The sequence below is a fragment of the Piliocolobus tephrosceles genome, chromosome 4, assembly GCF_002776525.5.
Source record: "Piliocolobus tephrosceles isolate RC106 chromosome 4, ASM277652v3, whole genome shotgun sequence".
NCBI lineage: Eukaryota > Metazoa > Chordata > Mammalia > Primates > Cercopithecidae > Piliocolobus > Piliocolobus tephrosceles.
The window spans coordinates 58,414,039-58,440,837 of NC_045437.1; the positions used below are offsets into that span (position 1 = coordinate 58,414,039).

The following is a 26,799-nucleotide window of genomic DNA, read 5'->3' on the forward strand; positions in this document are numbered from 1 at the left end:
ATTACAGGCGTGAGCCACCGCGCCCGGCCCCTTCTTTATTTTTCTTCATAGCACTTATCAAACTCGGAACACTACATTTTTTTCATTTTTTTTTCTTTTTTTTTTGAGACAGAGTCTAGCTCTGTTGCCCAGGCTGGAGGAGTGCAGTGGCTTGATCTCTACTCACTGCAACCTCCACCTCCCAGGTTCAAGCGACTCTCCTGCCTCAGCCTCCCAAGTTGTTGGGACTACAGGCATGTACCACCACACTCAGCTAATTTTTGTATTTTTAGTAGAGACGGCGTTTCACTGTATTGAACAGTCTGGTCTCGAACTCCTGACCTCATGATCCACCCACCTCGGCCTCCCAAAGTGCTGGGATTACAAGCGTGAGTCACCGCGCCTGGCCGAACACTACATGTTGACCTTCTTTATTCATTTATTATCTGTCATCTCCAACTAGAATGAATGTCTAGTCCCTAAGAACGGGAAATTTGTTATCTATTGAAACTTCAGGGCCCGGAACATAGCAGTACTCCAGTATTTGTTAAATAAATGAATCCATTTGAGCTGCTGCATATTTGAAATTTCATAAGTATATATAAATGGTAAGTAGTGATAGACTCAAAGGCAAGTATCATTAGGCAATTGTCTCCTATTCCCAAAAGACTTTCTAAGTCTACTAAATGATCTCTTTTTAATATGAAAGCAAAGTTATCTAAAAGGAAGGAGAAATCGTCAGTTTCTTCGACTTCGAGATTCTTTGCAATTTAAGATTTTTTTTTCTTTCCTTTCAATGGACACTTAAGTTTTACATAAAACATTAAAACTTCTTGTTCAATGTAGTGGGATTAAACTGTCGAAGGCAATCCCTATACGTGAGGAAAATATGTTTCTGATCCCCCAATTTTTTTTTCTCCTTGCCCATCCTCTTTGGTTGTCCTGACGCTCCCCGCCCCTTTTTGTGTTTCTTGATTCCATGCTGAGAACGCACAACACAAACTCAAAGCCCACATTTGTGAGGTGCTTGGGTCAGGACTGCAACTAAAAATGGTTTTTTTTTTTTAGGCTTCTGGACCGCTCAGTATCAGCCTTTGGTTTTGCCTCAGAAGCAGGGAACTTCTCCAGGCCCCTATTTTGCCTTCCAGCTATTGATGCCACGACTCCAAATCATAACAGCGATTAGGAGGATCATTACCAGACACAAGGCCAGGTACGTTTAAAAAATAAATAAACCAAGCGCAGGTGCACACGCCGAACGCTCGTCCCCAATCCCACTTTCCAATCCCACAGTAGATAACGAGAAATGAATTTGCTAGACTTTGTTCCTGCAGCAGTTGCTGTTACCAGAAACAAAGTTAGATTATATACAATCTACTCTTCATTGCTCTAAAAGTCCTCCCCTCATGGCCCCCAGGCTGCCGCAATTCTCTAGTTTCTTATCCGTTATAAGCAGGGGATGGAGCTGACCCAAGTCGGCTTTCCCCTCCCAGGGCCTTCTCCTCTTGGTCTGGCCTCCATTTTAGATGCGAATTAACCCTCCCATTACCCTTTCAGGAACAGGGAGTCCCCTTTTTCTCCGCCTCCAGCCTCAGCCTCAGCTTGGTTTTCCTCATTTCGGATTTTTCTACAACTCATTCCCAAAGAGTCACGCGTGACGACAATTTCCACTCTGCTATGTCAGCCTGGAGATGTCCCCCAAGTGATGGCATCTGCTCTCGGAAAGAAAGGTTATCGGTGCCACGACCAGCCCCGCTAGCCCAGAGGAGCCGGTGAGCCCCAGTACAGAGTCAGGGCGCGCGGCGGAGGCGAGGCCAGGGCGGCCCCCGCCCCTCCCGGCCGCTCCCCCTCGCGCCGCGCCGGCTCCTCCCTCCGGCCCTCGGCGGGCACCTGGCGGCTGCGGGCAGGGGGCGGCGCTGCGCGCGTCAGGCGTCTGGGTGGGATAGCGGGCAGGTGACACCCGGCGGCCTCCTCCCCTTTCCAGCCCTGTCGGCGGCCGGGACAGCAGGGGCCGCTGTGAGGAGCTCCGCGCTCGCACTGCCAGCCGCCGCCCTCTCTCCCGCGCGCGCCGGGCGCTTCGGCTCTGCTCCCTGTGCGGTGAGTGCGGGGCTCCAGGCAGGCGGGTAGGGGCCAAACTTTCCCGGGGCGCGGAGGAGAAGAGACGGGGGAGGGAGCCAGAGCCAAGGGAAACGGCGTCCGGAGCGGCCGGATGGAGGAACCTGGGCGCGGCGCGCCAGAAGTGGGACCCAGGTGCGGGGGCCCCGGGAGCCGGGCCAGGCCCTCCCTGGGCTCGGGAGGCGCTTGGGAAGTTCTGTCCCCGCCGCCTGCGCGTGGGGAGGGCCGAGGCCCTTTTCCGCCAGAGCGCGGGGCCGCGGCGCTCACCTGCGCCTTCTCCGGGAGCCCACTCCCGGCAGCATCCCGAAGGGAAGGTCGGGCCCGGTGGGCGCGCTGCGGAGCGGAGCCTCGACTGGGGTCCCGCGCGGCGCCGGCTCTGCGGAGCGGGAGGGGCAGAGGTGCTCGCCGGCGGGACTGGGAGGGAGAAGGACTTGCTCGACCTTGGACGCGGAGGTCATTGTCCCAGCTCCGGGATTTGGTCTCGCCAGCCAGCCCCCCAAATTCCGGAGCCCCTTTCTTTCTGTTTCCTTCCTTCCCCTTTGGGCGCTTTTTTTGCTCCCGCGGCCGGATGAACTTGGGGCGCTGTCCCTTTGGCTCTCCGAGCCGCATCCTGTCCCGGTGGCTGCTGCTGGCCGGGAGGAGGCTGATGAATACAGAGCCGTGGAACAGGTCGTGCCGGAGATGGAAACAGGAAAGCCTGTTGTTTTGTCGTCCCAGGTGTCCTTGGTTCGTTGGGAAATGGGCTTTCTCCCTTCAAGTCAGCGTGTTTCAAACTTCACCCGGTGTGGACAGAGCGCTCTTTGGAGCTCCCTGGGGAACTCGGGACGGGAAGGAGCGGGTCTTTACACCTGTCCTACTCCCTGTGTAGTTAGTCCCGCGCCGACTGAAGAACAGTTTTAGCGACCCGAGTTCCTCGCCAGTGGTCTTTTCCCTCTTGCTACGATCTCCCCTTGAAAAGCATATTCACTTTAACCCTGTGCTCTCGGATTACCCTTTATTTCACTCCTCGCTTTTATTGCTTACGTGCTCCCAAAGGGTCATCGATACCTGGTGGCTGCGTCTGCGTTCTTACCGCGCACCAGCTTATTCAATTCCCTTTCTTTGTAGTTTCCCTTCGTACTACTGATCAGAAATTGGTCTCCCCAAGGTCACCGAGAACCAAGTAAAATCCACCCCTCACCCCGTGGCAGACATTTATCAGTGTTTAGGTACCTGGCACTGATGTCAGTTCTTGTATTAAAGCTTTTAATCTTCACAACGATCCTGGGAAGTAGATGTTAATATTATTCTCATTTTAATGATGAGGTAATTGAGGCACGGAGAGGTTAAGTAACTTACCCAAGGCCACACCCATCTCAGCAGTAGGAGATTCCAGCTCTGGAGTTCTGTCTCCAGCACTGGAGCTGTTAACCACTGTCCTACACTGCCTCACCTAGAGTTCCTTTGCTCGTCCTTGTTTTCTGAAGTCCCGTGCTGTTTCAGGCATCGCTGACCAGGCTGTCAATCTCAGGTCCCTCCTTTCCTTCTTATGTGTCTTTATACTAGTTTAGGATCCCCACACGCTCCCCCCAGCTTTTTTTTTTTTTTTTAATAGATTTATGGGACTTTGTTGCTTAATCTATCACCTGTATTTATCTGGCTTAAGATTCTGTGCTTTCCATGTCTTCTTCAGTTTTAGTGTAACATCTCTCAGTGCACATTATAATATTCTACTTGGACTTGACTGGCTTTTCCCCAAAACAGCTCTAGATGCTCATTTGCATTAAGGGTCCTGCCATTATCCTGGTCTCCACGGTGTCTCATGCCATTCCTCTCCCATTCGTTAAACATCTTCTATCCAATTTTTACGTGGTCTCTTCTAGCCTTTATCAGTCTCACCCATCCCATCCTCTCTTCACCACTCTCTCTCTTCCCCACTTTGAACACATCATATGCCCTTTTCTACTACTTGTTATCATCTTTTATGTTTGCTTTCTACAAAAAGATTGCAAACAACTTAGGACATTAAATCTTCAGGCCTTACAGTAGTAGTTGCTTGATAAGTATAGAATATGATACAGTGTAAATTTTGGTAGCACGGATCAGGCAGATTTGATGATGGTGGAAATTTTTAAGCCAGGTTTTACAGGATGTTAAGGAGTTTGCATTGGAAAATGTGGAGAAGCTGGTAGACATTGTAGATGAAGGAGAGAAAGGCCTGTGTTCACTCCGTTGTCACAAACAGGTACCCTGCTGTTCTGATGAAACATTACATTTAGAGGTATAATGAAGCAGGGCAAATCAGCGGAGAACCATTTATCCTTATCTTGACAAAACAAAATATGAAAACACAGAAAGTTAAAAAAAAAAAAACCCTTTTTATTGAAAAACAGCACATACATAAAAGTGCATAAAACATAAATGGACAGATTAACACAGTAGATGTATTCAGCAGTAGAATGACTGTGTTATTCTGGCCATAGATAGGCTACAGTCAGGCCAAATAGGAATCTTTTCACAAAACCTGTGTAAGGTGAAGTGAGCCTGGACTGCTCCCAAGAGGCATTGCCAAGAAAGAATTGGCTGTGCATGGAGAGGCTTGAGGAGAGGAGAAAATAAGACTGAAAATTGGGACCAAAAGAGTAAAATCAGGGAGCCAAGAAGAGAGTTCTGACCCACTGAGCATAATTCTACCACAATGAATATTTAACCAGGTTGCTTTTGTCTCTCTCTTTTTTTCTATACGTATTTTCCTACATCATACTCCATATAGAATTTTAGTATTCTCCAGCTGGGCACGGTGGTTCACACTGTAATCCCAGCACTTTGGAAGGATGTGCCAGGTGGATCACCTGAGGTCAGGAGTTTGAGACCAGCCTGGCCAAAATGGTGAAACCCCATCTCTACTAAAAATACAAAAGTTAGCTGGCTGTGGTGGCACATGCCTGTAATCCCAGCTCCTTGGGAGACTGAGGCAGGAGAATTGCTTGAACGGAGATTGCAGTGAGCTGAGATCATGCCACTGCACTCCAGCCTGGGCAACAAAGGAGACTGTCTAAAAAAAAAACAAAAAAGAAAAGGTTTTTTTTTTTAGTATTCTGTGTTTTCCATATAATACCCAGTAAGCATTTTTCATCTTATGTAATTTTCAGAACTCATATTGTTTGTATTCTAGTAATTATAATGTGATTTACTTAACTAAAACTCTATTGTTGGACAAGTATATTAGCAACAAATTATAAACAACCTAAATTATAGTAATACTTATCTTTGCAACTGTATCATTTTACAAATTGGGACTCGTTTCCTAGTGATACTGTTCCAGAAGTGGAATTACTTTGTCAGCAAGTATGGTCATTTTTATGGTTCTCGGTACACATTGTCAGATTCCTAAAAGCCATTTTAAAAAGAGGATCAATGCATTTTGCCTAACTTTTCTCTCTATGAAGTAACAGCAATTCAGTTAAACATGAACAATATTATTAAATGTTGTATCAGTTTCCTCAGGCTGCCATAACAAAGTACCACAAACTAGGTAGCTTGAAAAAACAGCAGTTTATTGTCTCAGTTCTGGAGGCTACAAGTCTAAAATTAGGGTGTCAGCAGTGTTGAATCCTTCTGAAAGCTCTGAGGGAGAATTTGTTCCACACTTCTCCTAGGTTCTGGTGACAGCAGCAATCTCTGGCATTCCTTGTGCCAGCATCACTCTGATCTCTGCCTCTGTTTTCATATGCATTCTCCCTTTGTGTCTGTGTCTTCACATAGCCATCTTAGAAATACACCAGTCATATTGGATTTAGGGCCCACCCCACTCCAGTATGACCTCATTTTAACATCTGTAAAGATTCAATTTCCAAATAATAGGACACTGTGAGGTATTAGGGGTTAGGATTTCAACATATCCTCTTTGGGGCACACAATTCAGCCCCAAATTTTATGCATATTTGAAGCCCCAAATTCAGCCTTCAATTGTTCAAAGACAATTGAAGCCATAGGGTCTTCAAATACGCATAAAAGAAGGCCTCTATCTGCAAATAATTTCTAGACAAATTGAGAAAGTAGGATTGTTTCTAATTTTTGAGATTTGTTTATTCTCCATGATGTGCCACTTGTGCTTATCAGTTTTAAGATACGGAAGGATGGTTTTTTTTTCCCCCAAGACAGGGTCTCTCTCTGTCACCCAGGCGGGAGTGCATGGGTTTCTGCAGTCAATCGTGGCTTTCTGCAGTCTCAATCCCCAGACTCAAGCAATCCGCCCACTTTAGCCTCCCCAGTAGCTGGGACTACAGACACATGTCACCATGCCCAGCTAATTTTTTGTATCTTTTATAGAGACAGAGTCTCACTATGTTGCCCAAATTGGTCTTGAACTCCTGGGCTGAAGTGATTCTCCTGTCTCAGCCTCGCAAAGTGCTAGGATTACAGATGTAAGCCATTGTACATGGCCTGGTAGGATGCTATTTACCAAACACATAATTCTGGAGCCATGGTAAATGTTAGCATGTTAAACTGACAATAGCCAGAATTTCAATAAGATACATCATATAGCATGGAAAGAAGCATGCCATAAACACAGTTTTAGAAATATGTCTTCCATGTGTTTCAGTGACTCATCCAGTTTTGACCAGGCAGTTACGAAAAGTTGAAAATTAATACCAGTTGGGCATTTTATAACATTGGTCTTCTAAAAAATTTGAAATTTCCATTATTTCTAATTGGTTTCTAAAAGTACATATTATTACACTGGCAAGTGAAATCACTGTTTTTGTAAATGATAGAAGTTGGCATACCATCGTAATTTCCTTTCTTTTTTTTTGAGACGGAATCTTGCTCTGTCGACCAGTAAAGTGCAATCTTGGCTCACTGCAACTTCTGTGTCCCGGGTTCAGCGATTCTCCTGCTAGCTTCCTGAGTAGCTGGGACTACAGGCTCACGCCACCATGGCCAGCTAATTTTTTATTTATCTATTTTTGGTAGAGACGGGGTTTCACCATGTTGCCCAGTCTATTCTCGAACTCCTGAACTCAGGTGATGATCCGCTCACCTCGGCCTCCCAAAGTGCTGAGATTACAGGCATGAGCCATCATGCCTGGCCCATCATAAATATATGTGTATGTGTGTGTGTGTGTGTGTGTGTGTGTGTGTATATATATATATATTTTTTTTTTTAGACAGTGTTTTACTCTTGTCGCCCAGGCTGGAGTGCAATGGCACCATCTCTGCCCACTGCAACCTCTGCCTCCTGCTTTCAAGTGATTCTCCAGCCTCAGCCTCCTGAGTAGCTGGGATTACAGGCACTCACCACCATGCACGACTAATTTTTATGTTTTTAGTAGAGACATTGTTTCACTATGTTGGCCGGGCTGCTCTTGAACCCTTGACCTCAGGTGATCTGCCCTCCTCAGCTTCCCAAAATGCCGGGATTACAGGCATGAGCCACCACGCCTGACCCATAAATATTTTTATACAGACTGTTATTCAAATGAAATAAGTTTCCACATAGCTTACAAGTTCCCCATGTTAAAGACAAATCTTAATCAATCTGGATAAGCAGCTACTTAAGCCATGAACACCAGCAGCCCTGCTTCCTGGACTTTCTAATATAGGGTAATAGAGCCAAACCCAGATAAAACTGGGGAGTTTCAGAAGCTGCATACTCAACAAACATTTGAGTGTTAGCTTTGTGTCAGGCAAAGTGGCCGGCAGGATGCTAAAGCCAGTCCAGGTCCACATGAATTATAGATAAATAAACGTAAGTTACAAAATTACAGTTCAGTATGATAAACTGTGCTGTGATATACACAGACCAGGTCCTGGGGAAGCAAGGCAGAGGTGGGCAGACAGGAAGTCCTTCTGAGAGGAGAGAAGGAAGAGTGTGAGTTAGGGCAGCTGAGAAATGGGATGAGGAGTGGGAAATAGAATCTAGGGAGAGAGAGTGCAGGTGCGATCAGGCAAATGCAGATACTTTAAAGTAACCAAGAAGAGGGTGTAAGTTGAAGTTGCCTAGGCATGTAGAGGCCAGGCTTACTGAGAGCGTTGTTTGACCCCAAAAAGGTTTTGGATTTTATCATAACGTCAGTGGGGAATCATGGGAAGCCTATAAGAAGGAAAAGGACCTGTTAAGTTTTGTATCTCTCTGGTGCTCGTCATTTCACCTTTATGAAACCTCTCCTCCTCCCATCAAGCCTTTATCTCCTTCCTTTCCCTATCTGATTTGGAAAGGACAGCTACCTTCCTTGTTTACATTAGATATCTTTTTCTTTTTTTTTTTTTTTTTTTTGAGACGGAGTCTCCCTCTGTCGCCCAGGCTGGAGTGCAGTGGCCGGATCTCAGCTCACTGCAAGCTCCGCTTCCCGGGTTTACGCCATTCTCCTGCCTCAGCCTCCCGAGTAGCTGGGACTACAGGCGCCCGCCACCTCGCCCGGCTAGGCTAGTTTTTTGTATTTTTTTGTAGAGATGGGGTTTCACCGTGTTAGCCAGGATGGTCTTGATCTCCTGACCTTGTGATCCGCCCGTCTCGGCCTCCCAAAGTGCTGGGATTACAGGCTTGAGCCACCGCGCCCGGCCATTTTTTTTTTTTTTTTTCTCTTGAGGCAGAGTTTCACTCTTGTTGCCCAGGCTGGAGTGCAATGACGTGATTTCAGCTCACTGCAACCTCCGCCTCCCGTGTTCAAGTAATTCTCCTGCCTCAGCCTCCCAAGTAGCTGGGATTACAGGCATGCACCATCATGCCTGGCTAATTTTGTATTTTTAGTAGAGATGGGGTTTCTCCATGTTAGGTCAGGCTGGTCTCAAACTCCTGCCCTCAGGCAATGCTCCTGCCTTGGCCTCCTAAAGTGCTGGGATTACAGGTGTGAGCCACTGTGCCCAGCCTACATTAGATATCTTGATTATGCTTAGCTTGCATGTGAATTTTGAAACAAAATCAACTTCATGGGCATCGTCTGTACCTCTGTCCTTACAGGATACTCAAGGCTGCATTTACATTTAAAACATCTTATTGAAAAATATGGGGTGACGGCCGGGCGCGGTGGCTCAAGCCTGTAATCCCAGCACTTTGGGAGGCCGAGACGGGCGGATCACGAGGTCAGGAGATCGAGACCATCCTGGCTAACACGGTGAAACCCCGTCTCTACTAAAAATACAAAAACTAGCCGGGCGAGGTGGCGGGCGCCTGTTGTCCCAGCTACTCAGGAGGCTGAGGCAGGAGAATGGCGTAAACCCGGGAGACGGAGCTTGCAGTGAGCTGAGATCCGGCCACTGCACTCCAGTCCGGGCGACAGAGCGAGACTCCGCCTCAAAAAGAAAATTATGGGGTGAAAGGTTTGTCATCTTTTAGGCATAAGTAATAGTTGCAATGAGTTTCTTTTTTGTTTCTTTTTTTTTTTTCTGAGACGGAGTCTCACTGTGTCAGCCAGTCTGAAGGGCAATGTTGCGATCTCGGCTCACTGCAACCTCTGCCTCCCATGTTCAAGCAATTCTTCTGGTTCAGCCTCCTGACAAGCTGGGATGTCCCCCTCCCAGCCTCCCCACCACGCCCGACTAATTTTTGTATTTTTAGTAGAGACGGGATTTCACCATGTTAACCAGGCTGGTGTCGACTCCTGTTCTCAGGTGATCTGCCCACCTTGGCCTCACAAAGTGCTGGGATTACAGGCATGAGCCACCGCGCCCATCCTGCAGTGAGTCTCTTTACATGTATTTTCTAATGAATCTTTTGAAGCCAGCAAAGTCTGGCTTATCATATGCACAGGTATAGAAAGGTGAAAAAAGCAGAAAGGGTAATCAGGCTACACTGTTAAAAGTATGCAGCCAGGGTTTCAACTGAGGTGTAATTACAAGGTTTAGGCTCTTCCCACTCTGAATACTTACTCTGTGGATTGATATATTTGAGAATATAGGAGGCCCTAGGACTCTGACATCTTACAATAGTTTTGTGAGGGCATAAGGGCAACCATAAAAATAAATACAGACTTTTTAGGGTCAATGGTAGAAATGTGAGATCTAGACAAAGAGTTTCATTAGTGGCCCTTAATCTAAATGCAGCCCCATCCCCCAACTCTTCTCCTTCTTTCTGTCCCAAATTTTGGGGTTTTGTCCTAATAGCACATTTGTGATTTGTTTGTGTGTTTATTTTAATTAAATGCTCTAACAAGGGCAGAACAAAAGTAAAGGGTACTTATTACTTAAGGGTGACTTATTTTAAGTCTGTTCAGGGACTTCTCTGTCCCTCATCTTACCTGTCTTTTTGTGCCTTCTTCAGGCAGACAGTGCTGTGTTGCATCCTGCAGGACAGAAAGATTTATGTCTCAGAAATAAACCAGCCATTGAACAATGTTGACCCACATTTTAATCCCTCTGCCGCTTAAGATTCAGTTAGCTAGAAAGCACAGCTGATAGTTTCATCCTTCATCCTCTTCTTTGTAATTCTAACAGGTGTGACTTTAACTTGCAGAAAGAAAGAAGATAGAAATGGCATTCCTAGGAATCCAGAGTCCAATGACTGATTATTCAGTAGGTTAGGGTGAGTTCCTGAGCAAATGTGGAATGGAATTTTTTAAATCAAGCTGTGAGAAACACTATTCATTGTTCAAAAGGAAAAAAATTGTAGTGGATGTGATATTTAACATAAAATATAGTCAGTGTTTTAAATAAAGTGTGTGTGTGTGTGTGTGTATATATATATATGGTTGAACATACGCAGTTGCCCTTTCTATAGGTGAATAAACAGTTGGATGTTGGCAGTTTGTATGTGGTTCATCCTGATTCAAATACAATCCCGTTGACATCTAACAGTTGACCAATGAGCCTATACTCTTCATTTCCCTATAAGCACATGGGGTGGTGCCCAGGCATGATGAACACTGGCTTCTAGTAGTCTCCTTCCTTCTCCAACTGCTGGGTTATTGGCTTAACAACAATTTATTCTATTTATTGAAAACATGTTAGTACCAGTTATACTTGTTATTGTGATAGATAATTTAGATGTGCATAAACTTATGAAATGTAAGTGCAAAAAAAGAATATTGTTATTATGAAAGGAATGTTGAATTCTTTGGAAAGGTTCCATAAAAGTGAGTCACTAAGGGGTCAGGAAAACTAAAAAAATCAGAAAGATGACTGGGTGCAGCAGCTCATGCCTGTAATTCCACCAGTTTGGGAAGCCTAGGTGGGAGGATCACTTGAGGACAAGAGTTCAAGACCAGCCTGGGCAACATAGTGAGACATCCATCTCTACAAAAAATTTAAAAAATAACGGGGTGTGGTGGCATGCGTCTGTAGTCCTAGCTACTCCAGAGGCTGAAGTAGGCGAATCCCTTAAGTCCAGGAGGTCGAGGCTGCAGTGAGCTATGATTGCACCACTGTACTTCAGCCTCAATAACAGAGTGAGACCCTGTCTAAAAAAAATTTTTTTAAATAAAAAAGCAGAAATTGTAAAAATTTGAAAAATATCCTGAGCTTGCCTTAAAAGTGTGTGTAGTTGTTTTATTTTATTTTGTTTTGTTTTGTTTTCAATTCACTTAGAAAGTTAAAATTGGAAACTGTAGAAGATAAGTGCTAGGTATGGTTTATATCAAAAATATTAGCGAGGAGCTCTTCCTCAAGGACAGTCTTGGGACTACTTTGTCTTTTTTTTTTCCCTGAGATGGGATCTCACTGTGTTGCCCAGGCTGGAATGCAGTGGTATGGTCTCGGCTGCTGCAACCTCTGCCTCCCGGGCTCAGTTGATCTTCCCAGGCTCAATTGATCCTCCTACCTCAGTCTCCCACGTAACTGGGACTACAGGTGTGTACCACCACGCCCGGCTAATTTTTGTGTTTTGGTAGAGACAGGGTTTTGCTATGTTGCCCAGGCTCGTCTTGAACTCCAGAGCTCAAGTGATCTACCCGCCTTGGCCTCCCAAAGTGCTGGAATTACAGGTGTGAACCACTGTGCCCAGCCCTTGGGACTACTTTGGAAAATTGGAGAATTAATACATATATATATATATATATATTTTTTTTTATATATTTTTTTTGAGACGGAGTCTCGCTCTGTTGCCCAGGCTGGAGTGCAGTGGCCGGATCTCAGCTCACTGCAAGCTCCGCCTCCCGGGTTCACACCATTCTCCTGCCTCAGCCTCCTGAGTAGCTGGGACTATAGGCGCCGGCCACCTCGCCCGGCTAGTTTTTTGTATTTTATTTAGTAGAGACGGGGTTTCACCGTGTTAGCCAGGATGATCTCGATTTCCTGACCTCGTGATCCGCCCGTCTCAGCCTCCCAAAGTGCTGGGATTACAGGCTTGAGCCACTGTGCCCGGCCCACCTATTTATATTTTTTAAGAAAAAGTAAATGTTTATGGTATCTAAATAAATTTTTGATTCTTTGCTATAAATAAATTTTTAACAATCAACTAATCAAAACTAGTCAGAATTCCTGCCCCTGTTAGTCTGACTGTAATAGTTTACGCTATAGTGTAGTACGTAGTCAGAACCTTCGCTTAGCGTACCATACTAATGGTATATAATCAACTCATACTTCTTATTTTATATGATTTTTTGAGAGACAGGATCTTACCGTGTTGCCCAAACTGATCTCAAACTTCTGGCATCAAACATTCCTCCCATCTCAGCCTCCCAAGTAGCTGGGGTTACAGGTTTAAGCTACTCTGCCTGGCTCATGCTTCTTATTTTAAATTGGGCTTTCATTAGTAACATCTATATAACATTTAAGTTTATTTTAATAATGTGAACCAATATGTAGAACTTAGAGCTGGTTCCTACCTGCATTAAATGGCTTACATAAAAACTGAAAGCAAAAATACATAGTATAACATTAGCTAGAGTTTATTAAACTTGAAAAATTTATTAGTGTTATTAAGCTGACAAGTTGAATTGGTCAAGGTGTAACTTATTTTAGATTCAAATAGTAGTTATAAAAGTATAGTTATGCTTTTCTGACGTATGAGTAGGTTGATGAAAAAAGGCCAAACTTAAAAAATTATAAAAATAAAATGTTTTACAATAATAAAATATAAAATGATATTTTATACTTTTATAATTATAAAATATCATTTTATATTTTATTATTGTAAAATATCATTTTATATTTTATAACAATAGCAATTAAGCACTGGCTATATTCCAGCCACTGTGCGAAAGTCTAGTTATGCCTTATCTCATTTAATCCTCACAGAAGCCCTAGAAGGTGGTATTGTTCCCATGTTATAAGCAAGGAAACTGATACAAATGGAAGTGAAGAACCTTGCCCAAGGTCAATGATTAGTGATAGCACTGGGAATCAGACCTAGTTTAGTCTGAACTCCAGTACTCATGCGCTTACTACTTTATAACTTAGTACTTTAAAACTGAATTTAATTTCTGATGTAGGTTTAATTTTTTTTTCTTTTTTTAGTGTAAACAACTTATTTGAGAGGTAATCCTAGACAGTACCACAAGTTGGGGAGTGGGGAAGTGAGACAGGAAAAGGAGGCAGCCAACACAGGGAGTGTTAATGAAGAGTCTGCTATCTCTGTGGACACCTGGCGCTCAGTCCCAAGGGACATCTCTCAGCGTTGTCCCACCCAAGGAGCTGAGAAGTGAAGCTTTTGCTGGGACATGAGCATGTTGGTCGTTTTTCAGAGAAACATTAGTGTTTTGAGCTGCAAAGGACCTGAGGGGTCATTCAGGCTGATCTTTTATGCTGTTGAGGCCACGATGCCATTTCATTTAGCCAAGACCACAAGCCTATTTAGTATGTTGGGACCAGAAACAAGTTCTCCCAACTAGAGCCCAGGTGCTAACTGATAATCATATTTTCATCATTAGCCTTAATTCTGAATATGACTTGACACAAAATTTTTGAAGCTCTTGGATTGCCCACCTCCATCTTTGTCTACAAGTAACAACATTAATTACTCCTGCAGATGTTACTGTAGAATATGTTACTGTAGACTTACTGTAGAATATGGCAGGGCGAGGATTATGCTTCCTCCGTATTACAAGTACAGAAACTGAAGCTCGAGTCAATGCAATGCTGTGCCTAGTCCTGAGGCCCATGTATTATAAAACCTAAACCTGAACCATGAGTAAAGGTGTGAAAGAAGAAGCGGTATTATTTTAGCAGATGTGACTAAATTACCTAGCCCAGGCCCTGGACTTTATCTAACAGCCCTCTTCCTTTTCTCATTCTCTGCCCTTAGCGCTTGAGTTTCCCCATTAGGTGACTGCCTGAGTATCTCACTCATGGAAGTGGCACTTTTGGAGTTGGGAAGGGGAAAGGTTAATGGAGAGTTAGTGTACATTGCTTTGGTGTGCACTCTTAAAAATAAAGAAAGAAAGAAATCCGGCCGGGCATGGTGGCTCATGCCTGTAATCTCAGCACTTTGGGAGCTTGAGGCAGGCAGATCACAGGTCAAGAGATCGAGACCATTCTAGCCAACATGGTGAAACTCCATCTCTACCAAAAATACAAAAATTAGCTCTGTGTGGTGGTGGGCACCTGTAATCCCAGTAACTTGGGAGGCTAATGCAAGAGAATCGCTTAAACCCAGGAGGCAGAGGTTGCAGTGAGCCAAGATAGCACCACGGCACTCCAGCCTGGACAACAGAGCAAGACTCTGTCTCAAAAAAAAAAAAAAAAATCTATGAATCTCCAGTCCTTTGGTTTTACTATTTCATCAGTAGACAGAGTACAGAGCAAGTATGAGTTGCCATCTCCTTATTAATAGGCAAATATGTGTTGCTGCTCAATTCTGATTGTAACACTGCATGTGGTGTGTGCTCTAAACTCACTTTTAGAGACCAAAAATTCTGAGGCTCCAAGAAATTTAAGTGAATTTCCCCAAGGACACCTGAGTGGTGGCTGGCAGACCTGGATTCCTAGAATATAAAGATTCTGACTATACATCTTGCTGCTTACTACATGTTGCCTTAGAGTTTATTTTCTTATCTTCAGAAAAAAAGTGCTGGTTTGGGAGAGACAGCCAATATGCTTATGAAATAGGAATATTGCAGATTTTAAATATGATCATATATAATTCACATTCTACTTTTTTCCCAGAAAGACTTGAAATGCTTGCAATAAATATATTAAGATCTGAGCATTGAAGGGGAAAATCTAGGTAATGCAGTTGTGATAAATGGAACACTAGATTTTAATGGTTAGCCAAGAGCTTATATTGAAAGAGTAACCACAACTCTAATGGTTTTTTTTTTTTTGCTTTTTAAAAAGCATAAATATGATGGCCGGGCGTGGTGGCTCATGCCTGTAATCCCAGCACTTTGGGAGGCTGAGGCGGGTGGATCACCTGAGGTCAGGAGTTCAAGACCATGCTGGCCAACATGGGAAAACCCTGTCTCTACTAAAATTGCAAAAATTAGCCGGGCGTGATGGTAGGCACCTGTAATCCCAGCTACTCAGGAGGCTGAGGCAGGAGAATCGCTTGAACCCGGGAGGCGGAGGTTGCAGTGAATCGTAATCTCACCACTGTACTCCAGCCTGGGCAACAGAGTGAGATTCTGTCAAGTTGGCTCTAATAAAGAGGGTCTTGAATCGCTTTATGGATAATACTTTAACAGTCTTGCTGAAGATGCAAAGACATTTTAAAAATTAATATTGGTTCTTGATAACTCACTAATTGTGAATGTTAATGAAGGTAAACTCTTTGAAAGCATTTCTCTAAAAACTCCAGGGCTAGGCTAATAAGATTATCCTGATGATGTATACAATACAAACTCTAGCGCTAGATAGAGCAGAGCCTTTTAAAACTTCAGGCTGCTCTATGGATGGACTTCAGAAGGTCCATAAACTCCCAAAACATCCCATTTGTGTATTCATGTAATCTCTGGGGAGGTGACCCGTAGCACCATAGTCTCAAATTTTAAAAGGTATCATTTAGAAAGGGATGAAATAATATATGTAAAATGCTTAGTAAAATTTAACTTACTGTATGTATTATAAAGGATTGACCTTTAATGATAATATTGAAATTAGGCAAATTATGTTGACATGAACCAACTGTACAGACTTTATCCATGTTATAAGGACATGATTATTATAGTCAGACAGTAGAATAAAGGTAATCTCCTGTGTCCATAGTAGTTTTCTTTCTGTTGTCCTACTTGTCTAGGAAGAAAGGTGTTTACTTTTTACATGTTAAATCAGTATTCATTCATTTATGTAATAAACATCAGCTATTTGCAATGTGTTAGACACTGGACATATGAAATCTAGAAGTCATCTCTCCTCATTTTTTCTCTTTCTCATGCCCGTATGTAAATTAGCAGCACTCACGTCAGCTATGTCAACAAATTACATCCTGAACCATCTACTTCAGGAAACTCCTACTCCTGCTGTATTACCACAATCAATTCTCTACTAAGCAAAAATTATTTTTTAAAATGTAAGACAGATCATGTCACTGCTTTGCTTAAAAGCCTCTGATGAGAGTTCCAGTTTCACAAGATGAAGCGTTCTAGAGATGCATGGTAATGATGGTTGCACAACAGTCTGAACGTATTTCATTTCATTGGGGAGTTATACCTCATATAAATGATGAATTGATGGGTGCTGATGAGTTGATGGGTGCAGCACACCAACATGGCACATATATACATATGTAACAAACCTGCACGTTATGCACATGTACCCTAGAACTTAAAGTATAATAAAAAAAATACTGAAATATACTTTTAAAAATGGTTAAGATGGTAAATTTTAAGTTATTTGTATTTTACTATAAATTTTTAAATTGGAAAATGAATAGTCATACTACCAAAAAAAAAAAAAAAAAGAAAGAAAGAAAGAAAAAGCCTCTGATGGTTTCCTCTTGTACCCAGAATAAAACCCAGGTACCTTACCTGAGGTTGGAAGACCATCAGTGCCCATCTGTCTGTGCCATCCAGCATCACTGTCCTTGTGCTCTGCTTTCTGTTCCTCTGCTGTTGTCCTTCAGGACCACTCGGCTGCCACATCCTCCCCAGTATTCTAGCTCTTTCTCACTACCCTTCTACTATTACAGCCCTCTGCCCCGGTTACTATCACTTCACTCTGTTGCACTTTATTTTCGTCATCACTTTTGCCACTATTTGTCTTATTTTTATGTTTGTATCTTTGTTTACTTGTATGTCTTCCCACAAGAATGTAAACTTCATGAGAGCAGGGATGTCACTGTATCCCTAGTGTCAAGAAGGCTGCTTGGTACATAGCAGGTGCCAAATATTTGTTAAATAAATGAATAGAGACATGGTCCAGTACCTCAAGGACCTGACAGTTTCTGATACTGTCTAAATCTCAGGAGCCCTGAGCTGTGACTGTGAGCAAGGACTTTAAGAACCTGTCAGCCAGGCCTCATGTAGAGAATAGACAATGATTTCTCAAAATGAAATGATCGGGAGAGGAGAAAGAGGAGCAGATGATGTAGGAGGCAAAGAGCCAAAATTACAGTAAATATTTCCTCTATTCAAGGGTAGAATAAACTTTTTCTCTCTTCTATCTCCCTGCCCATCTAAAATAAAAACAAGAGAAAACAAAAATAAAACTATATATCAGTAGCCACTCATGAACCTTGCCTAAGCCAAATGTAAAATGAAAGTGGTGTAAGATATTGTATGTCACGTTCCCAGAAATGCCTGACTCCTGTGCATCATCTGCCCTTAGAGAGCCCATTATGAGCACTCAGTTGTATGAGTCAATATGTCTGCCTTGCCAGAATGAGACCAAAATCTTACCAGCCTTTCCATCATTCCAGAATTATCTTCTTCTCTAGTATGCCTTTCTCCTATGACAATCAAAACTCACTCTTTCCATCCTGCTGTCACAGACAGTTAGATTTACAGACAACTGGGCTTTTGTGTTCATGTGTTCATTAATATTTTTCATGGTAAATATAAAAGATAGAGGGATTTATGATATAGACAGATTTTTTTGTACTTGACATGCAGAAATCTTCCATGTAATCAGAAAAATCAGATCGTTTTCTGACTGTATTAATAATATATGCTGACTTTAGAAATATAGAAAACTTATAACAGAAAATAACAAATAAAAAAACTTAAACAACAGAGAAAACAGATATCCCTTATAATCTTACCAACCAGAAATAGCAATTGCTAACATTTTGATAAACTGGTTTATAGCTTCTTGTAGCCTTTTTAAAAAGGCTGTTGAAGTTTTTCTCGAGGAAAAGAATTGGGAAATATTTAGATGAGGAACAAGAACCATCTCCTAGTATGCTTTTTTTGTAAGCTCTAAACATAAAATATAAACCTTTCCAACATGAACATTTTATTTCTTTCGTAAAAAACTCTTATTATAGAAATTTCTAAACATTTATAAAAGTAGAATGATGTAATGAACTGATATACTCATCACTTAGAATCATGGCTAATCTTATTTCCTCTGTAAATATTTCAGTATACCTCTAAAAATAAGGACTTTAAAAAATGACAACCATACCATTATCATGCCTAAGAAGTTAAAAATAGTCCCTTACTGTCATCATATAGTCAATCAACCTGAAAGTTTTTAAAAACCACCACTTGGTTATGACTAAAGTAGTGAGAGATTCTTGGGTAATAGGATGATATGCAGTCTAAGGAGCAAATTGTATAAATAATCACAAGAAAAGTTTTAAAACAATAGGAGTAATTTATTTAGCTGTGCTTACTGCATGTAGATAACTATTAATACATTAGTAAACTATGTGTCATTTTATATTTTAATAACTTTGCTATTTCTTTATTGTCATGGTTTAAATTCAAAATGCAATGTTCACCTATGCCTAATGATTTTTTAAAAAATCTCTTATGCATTTTTGGGATTAGCACAGGGAAATAGTATGAACTGGATGGATAAAAGTCAGCATTTTGACATGTTTCCATAGGTTTCCATACTATGATACAGTTAATATATTTTTCTAAAGCTATAAATACCTGAAGTAAAGTAAAAATCAGATATTAGGCATATGCTTTGTTAAATTAATAAAGCAGAACAAATCCATTCTTAGAATTTCAGTAGAAATAATTTTTGTGCTCTTAAAGATATATGTTAATTTTTTTTTTTTTTTTGGGGGGGGATAGAGTCTCGCTCTGTGGTCTGTGGCCCAGGCTGGAGTGCAGTGGTGCGATCTCAGCTCACTGCAAGCTCTGCCTCCCGGGTTCATGCCATTCTCCTGCCTCAGCCTCCCGAGTAGCTGGGACTACAGGCGCCCGCCACCTCGCCCCACCAGTTTTTTGTATTTGTTAGTAGAGACGGGGTTTCACCCTGTTAGCCAGGATGGTCTCGATCTCCTGACCTCGTGATCCGCCCGCCTCGGCCTCCCAAAGTGCTGGGATTACAGGATTGAGCCACCGCACCCGGCCGATATATGTTAATTTTTAATGAAAAGTGCTAAATCTTCAAAGTCTCTGCATAATTTATTCCTGTTATAATTTTTACCATATGAGGGTGTAACAGAGAAAATGCAGGGAACAGCAAAAAAGTTTACTTGGCTGAAAGATTAGTTTATCAGGAATTAGAGTGCAAGGTGAAGGTGAAGGGTAAAAGGGGTCCGGTTGATGAAGCCCATGAGCAGGAATTCCAGCTTGGTTCCAGACTTCACTAACAAATTGCTAGAGGGTTCTGAAAAGACAAAGGACCTGGTGAGAGGTGCTTTGAGCTGGGGATTCAGATTGCTGCCTTGACACACTGTTAGGGGAGAGGGATCTAGGGGTGTAAAATGGAGGAAATTGAGGACTTGGTCCAGCACAAAGCCTAGACGGGGTTGTGCCTCTGTGGATGGAAAGGAGTGAGAAGGGCAGAAAGAATGAAAGAAAGGTGAAGAAGGGGAGAGTCTGGCTGTGCAGGAAGTATAGGAGGCCAAGGTTGGGTCTGTAACGCAGGTGGGTTGTGGTGCCAAAACTGGTCACCTAGGGAAACTAGGTCAAGGGCATGTGTTGGTTGTGATCATGAAAATTCCTTTATTTCTATTCCCTATTAATCGTTGCAGGTTAAGTTAATAAATTACATGCTCATTTGTAGAATTTGTGACTTTTCACTCTTCTGGGCAATTCTTTCAGATGGGGCATTTAAAGGTTTAGAAATTATTGGGCTATTTCAAACATCAAGTGTATGAAATCTCATTATAGTAGATAAAGCCAGCCAGAATAACCAGGATTTCTCTCCTACTCCCAACTAACTAGAAAGAAAACCCATGGTATTTGAGTACCTTGTATAAAATTGTCTAGAAAGAAAATGTTTTTCTGTGTTTACCTAGAAAGATATTTGTAAATATTTGACATGACAGCTTTTTATAGAGTAGTCATTGTTTTAATTTCGCATTGTCTACAGTTTCTGTTTGTTGATGTTCAGCTGCTGTTTGAAAGGGCCATAGTTGGAGGAACCTACACTGAGGTAATATTGAATTAAACTATATATATATTATCCAGATAGATTGTGGAAGGAAATATTAGTCTAAGTTGTTTCTGGCATCTTTTCCTTAATATCAAAATTATGTAACCTAAAAATCAAGTAATGATATTTTTAGCAATATTGTATTGCAAATGTATACACATATTATGCATTAAATCAATTTGTCTACTAACTTAGGTGTGTAACTACACTTTCCCTGGGAAAATGTTTTCTTCAGCTAAAATAACTAAATTATAAATTTCGTTCTCAATTAGAGATGTTTTTTGCAGACATGGAATAAATGAAGATCCTCTGTTGTCCTAAATCTGTGTTCATGTTTAATTTGTTAAAGAAAGTTGAGACATCTTAATAACAATTGTTTCAGTGTAACTGTACTGAAGAAAGTAGTGTGGATACAGATACAGTCTGCTAACCCAGAGGCCATTTATCATGAAGTTTCAGTACCTAAAATGTTTCTGGAAATGAGTAAGGAGAGAAATTATCCCCAAGCAGAGAAAACAATGTCCCAAAGTCTTTTGAGTACATATGTGCTCCATTCAGAGGGAAACCCCCTAGTTTTTAATCTCCACCCATTTAGCACTATTTTAAACATTCCAACATCGTTGTTTTTCTCATTTCTCATCCCATAGCATATTAGGGAAAACAAATTAGAATGAGTGAGATTTTGTAGACACAGAAATTCTAGTAACAAACAGTAAGAAGGGCAGTGGCTAACAAACTGATAGGGAGGGGACAGGAAATTTGTTAAAAAACAGACACGGGCATTAGAAATGCCTTGCAATTTGGAACTTTTAGTGCAGGGCAAAGATCCATAGCCATAAACAGGGGTAGTCCCAGAGGACACTGCTATGATACTGTTGTTCTTAATAGTATCCCTGAATCATCCAGAAAAGTTCAGTTATAAGATGATTGAAATCTTTAAAAAAATGTTTTACAGTAAAAGAATGAGAATCACAGATACAGGTGTATCTGGGCAGTTGTATCTTTGATTATACCTAGAGATAAGCATTTCAGTTATCTAAAATACTTTTATGAAACACTGCATTACAAGACGAGACTGGATAAATGAGCTGTACTCATAAATACAAAATAGGTTGAATTAATTTGATATTACTGTTGGTTACTTTTCTTAATCACCCCTCTCCTTGAGTACTATTTATTTTTCCTCCCTTTCTGGCTTGCCTGTACATTATATAGATACATACTATTTGGTGTATATGTACGTAATACCTCCCTTATGTTCAGATTTGTAATAGGAAAGACCATCATGCTTTTTGCTCTCTATAGGATTCGTCAGTCCACGTGCCCTGCCTGTCCACTGCTGGGCATTCCTTCCCCTGATGGGGCTCCATGCCCTATTCCTGTCCCTACTTGGACTGAACCTATGACTGCCAATTCTTGATTGTCTCAAGGCAAGGTATTTAAGGCTTTTGATTCCCACCCTTCCTCTCATTCTTGTAATTTTTGGTTACTGACTAAAAGAGAAACCCTTTACTGGGTGTTATAGCCTTTCTATTGGCTATATATTCTATTGGCTCCTGTTACTATTAACTATACTTTCAGCTCTGTCCTTTATTCTTTGAGACTGGTATTCCATTGCGTTCCAGCTCTCTTGTATCCTCATTTTCCAAATATAACTGAATCACAGCTCTTTCCCTCAACCTCAGGCCCATACACTGCTTATGAGAAGGTTCATCCATCCATTCACTCAACAAGTATTTCGGTGTCTGTTACATGTCAAGCACTGTTTCAGGTACCAGAGAGACAGCAGTGCACAAAACAGAAGAAGATCCCTGCCCCTAAGTAGCTTATATTATAGCACATTCTTGGGGGCACAGAGGGCCAGACCATAAACAAGTTAATTTAGAATATTGGTGAAATGCATGTAAGTATATGTAACACTGAAAAGTACGATGGAGAAAAGTGAAGCAAGGTAAGGGAAGTGCATGTTCATGGGGTGGTGACATTTTAGCAGGGATCTGAGGAAAGTGAAGGAATGAGCCGTGGCAGATATCTGGAGGAAAAGAACTACAGGTTGTGGGGACAGTGGTTTCCAATACCTTGAGGCAGGGCATTCTTGGTGTGTTCAAGGAAGGACAAGGGGATCAATGTGGCTGAAGCTAAGTATGAGAAGTGAGGCCGGGCATGGTGGCGCACGCCTGTAATCCCAGCACTTTGGGAAACTGAGGCAGGTGGATCCACCTGAGGTCAGGCGGTTGAGCCCAGCCTGGGTGTGTGCCTGTAGTCCCAGCTACTTGGGAAGCTGAGGCAGGAGAATCACTTGAACCCAGGATGCAGAGGTTGCAGTGAGCCGAGATTGCACCACTGCACTCCAGCCTGGGCGACAGAGAGAGACTCGGTCTCAAAAAAAAAAAGAAAGAAGTGAGAAGAAGGAAAGGTCAGAGATCAGAGAGGTAGTCAGGGCCCAGATCATGTAAGGCCATAGAGCTCATTATAAGAACTTTGACTTTTACTGTGAGTGAGGTGGGAAAATATTGGTGCATTTTAAACAGAGAAGGGACATGACTTGGGTTTTTGTTTTGTTGTTTTTAATGTGAGGAAGACATTAAAGAGGGACAAAGATGAAGTCAGGGAGACCAGCTAAGAGGCTACTGCAGCAATCCAGATAAGACAGAACAGTGGCTTGGGCCACTGTTAAAGTAAAGTAGTTGGATTCTAGAATATATTTAGAAAATGGGGTAGTCAGGATTTGTTCATGAATTTTATGTAGAAAGAAATGGAGGCTTTCTTCCATATTTAAAGGTCTGGGTGGACTGGCCAGGATTCCCCTATCTATCCATTGCCACATTTGAATCTGTTACTTTTTCATTTCCACAGGAAAATGAAACAAAACTCTCCTTTTTTGAACATCTCACTCTTGGGCTTTGTTGCCTCTGCCTTTCTTAGTCCTCTTTGTCTGTTGTTCTTCACTTTAATCCCACATGTCTTAGGGACTTTGACGTTTCTCCATCCTCACTCCTGCTGTTGCTCTGGGAGACTTCCAAGTCCCTTCAAATGCCAACTTGTGAGCGGCCTTAAAGTTCCTTGTCTGACTCAACTGTGATAACCTTTACAGCACTGTAACCACCTGCCTTCATGACCAATCTCTGAGCCTTATCACCTAGAAATATGCCAAGAAGATATAATTAACTCCACTATCTCATTTTGAAGCCACAGTCTCTGGCTGCTCAACTCGCTTATACCTTCCTCTCTTCACTCTTACAGAGACTATAATTTTCCTTTGGTCTCTTAATTTTTTATTTATCCTACCTCCATATTTATCTAATTCCAAATTAATCCTACAGTCATCCTCTGCATGGATACCCAGGCAGCTGAACAGTATGGTGGAAAACTGGGTAAAATGGTAAATGGATCAGTTTGTGGTTTCCAGTCTTGTCTCAATCCTGACCAGCATTACTTAAGTATTTCACTCAGTGACTCTCAATCTTGGCTGCATACTAGAGTCATCTGGGAGCTTAAAAAAATCCTGGGACCCAGGCTACGGAGGCCAGTTAAATCTGAAATTTGGAGGCAGGACCCAAGCATCAGTAGTTCTTCATGTTCTTTAGGTGATTCTAATGTGCAACTAAGATTGAGAACCACTACTTTAAACTTGTTCTGGAAGGATTTTCAGTTTCCATTTCCCTGAAAAGCTATTCTATTCTTTCACTAATCTCTAAAAAACCGTCTACCTAACTCCGTTTTATAAACCGTTGGCAATTGATCCCTCCTCCTACTTGCTAGAAAAATTGAAGCATCTGTTGGTGAATCCTCTTTAATTTTTAGTCTCCATTTAGTCAACTATACATTTAAATAGGGCCTAGATAAGCCAGGCACTGTGGTAGGCATTGAGCATAGAGTGGTAAATGGGACAGGTATCGTCCATGCCTTCCTGGTGCTTATGGTCTAGCCCTGCATCCAGGCAGGTTAATTAGGCAATTACTGGACATGGTAAGTGCTATGGGCACATGTAGGAAGGGCCCTAATCCAGACTTAGGCCCTGCAGAAGGCTTCCTCCCCTTTACTAACTCATCTATTTCACATTCTTCTTTGCTGTTTTCCTTCTTGGAGGAGTATCACCCTTGTTCCAGTGGAGAGAATGCTGCCTTGCAGGGCTTCTGTCCATCCCCTCTCATTTTCTCCTCTAGACCTTCATTGGTTGTTCTTTCTTGTTTCTCTGTATTCTTTCATCCCCTGACTGCAAAAATACTCAAGCTGTTATCAGCTTAAGACTAATAAAACTTGATTTTGCCTCTCCTTCTCTTCTAGCCGTCACCGCCAGGCTTCTTGAACAAGACCTGTTCAATGCCTTCTATTAATCACCTGCCTTTGCATTTTGGCTTCAGCCTTATCATTGCTTAATTTCCCCTTCCTTCCAGTCACAGAATATATAACTGAATCACAGCTCTTTCCCTCAACCTCAGGCCCATACACTGCTTATGAGAAGGTTCATCCATCCATTCATTCAACAAATATTTCGGTGTCTCTTACATGTCAAGCACTGTTTCAGGTGCCAGAGAGGCAGCAGTACACAAAACAGAAGAAGATCCCTGCCCCCAAGTAGCTTATATTATAGCACATTCTTGGGGGCAGAGAGGGCCAGACTATAAAAAAGTAAATTTAGAATATTGGCGAATTTGCTGAAGACCATTCAACTCTATGCACTGAACCTTTCTGGTGCATTTGACCCTGTTCGTCCCTGCCTCCCTCTTCAGAATTTTTCCCACTTTTGTTTTCGTGATTCTGCGTGTACTGAGTTCTCCTCATGTCTTTTTGACTCTTTCTTTTTTGTCTTCTTTGTGAGATTCCATCTTCTGGCCCACCCTTTAAATGATGGTATTCTCCAGGCATTTTTCTTTAGACCACTAGTGTTCTCATGTGTCTATTACTGTGGTTTTAATCACCATCTAGATGTGAAGTTCCAAAAGCTGTATCCTTAGCCTTGACCTTCCTCCCAAGTGTCTGCTAAACATCTCCACCTGAATGTCCCCTGGGCTTGTCACATTGGGATTTACTTCACCAAACTATCTCTGCCCTTGTTCAGGCCTGTAAGGATTTGTCACTGGGATGATTGGAATGAAACCCCACTCAATCTCCTTGCTCTTAGGCTCACCCCTCACATTCATCCTTTGCATAGCTGATTTGCCTATAGCTAAAGCTTGCACTCAGGGGATTCTTCTGGTACAGGCTTGGGGTTGTCAGTGGGTAGCACTCTGGTGACCTGTGTGGTTGAGCTCTTTTACATATTGAACTTCTGAATAATATTTCACCTTTTCAGCACTTCCTATTGCCTATGCAATGTCTTTCACACTCTTCCTCATTTGCACTCCTTTCTCAGTGCATTTGCCCATCCTACCACCCCAAACTACCCAATTCCTACTCTTCACCAAGAAATAGCTCAGTCTCACATCTTTCACAAATCCTTCTTATTATTCACATCTTCATTTATTTATTCACTGATATTTATTAGACACTTGCATTGTCCCAGGCAGCAAACAACATTCCCCAAAGGAGGAAGGTAAGAACACACCTTGAAGGCATTAGAGAAGTGCTTCTCAAACTATCTGTGGTGATAGACCAACTGGGTTTTTAATTTGTTTTTTTTTTTTCCCTATCATGGATCAGTCAATGGTCCTATTGCACATAATAAATATGCAGGTTGCACCACATGTGACTCACCTCACAAATTCAGCAACATTTGAACTGGTCTATGTCTTGTTCAACAGGAATCACATCCTTGGATGTCACAGCAATGTCAAATTGCTATAAACATTTCTAAATGCTTACACTTGATTTCTGGACTTAGCTGGTACTAGTCTAGTAACAAACAATTTGTACATCAGTACTGGTCACAGGCCACTGTCCTAGATATTTGCTATAGGTGCCATGGTAGAAGAGGGGACAGCTTATGTCAGGGGCTCAGAAGAGACTGGACAGTTTGCCTGGGTGGTTTAGCTGTAAGGAGAACAGAAAGCATGTTAGAGGAAGGCAGAATTGTAAAAAGTGAGCTAGGCTTCCCAGCCAGCCGAACAAGGATTTTCAGTCATGAACAGGAACTGGAGCATAGATAGAGGGGGAAGGAGGAGCACTTAGGCCTGCTGAGTTGGAGGATAGAGGGGACATTGTAGAAAAGGTTGCTGTAAGGCAAGAGATGAGGCTAGAGAGTCACGTGGGGTTGAGATCATTCATTCAGCGAATACTTTTTGGGAATCAACCATGTGCCAGACCCTGCCTAGGCATTGGGGTTATAAGTCCAGCAGGGACAGTTTTTCTCTACTAGAGATTAGAAGGGTGCTAAGCGTCACCAAAGAGTTAGACTTTTTAGTAACTTTAGGC

General features: G+C 42.2%; 1 protein-coding gene across 4 annotated transcripts in view; it reads left to right on the plus strand.

Moving 5' to 3' along the window:
* Nucleotides 1–1,872: 1,872 nt before the first annotated feature.
* The window catches only part of ELOVL7 (ELOVL fatty acid elongase 7), a 98,193-nt gene continuing 73,266 nt past the window's right edge, over nucleotides 1,873–26,799 (plus strand). For all 4 annotated transcript variants that reach the window (XM_023210491.2, XM_023210492.3, XM_023210490.3 and 1 more), the window contains exon 1: nucleotides 1,873–2,076. The gene's annotated coding sequence lies outside the window, so the exon portion shown is untranslated. The remainder of the gene's footprint in view (nucleotides 2,077–26,799) is intronic.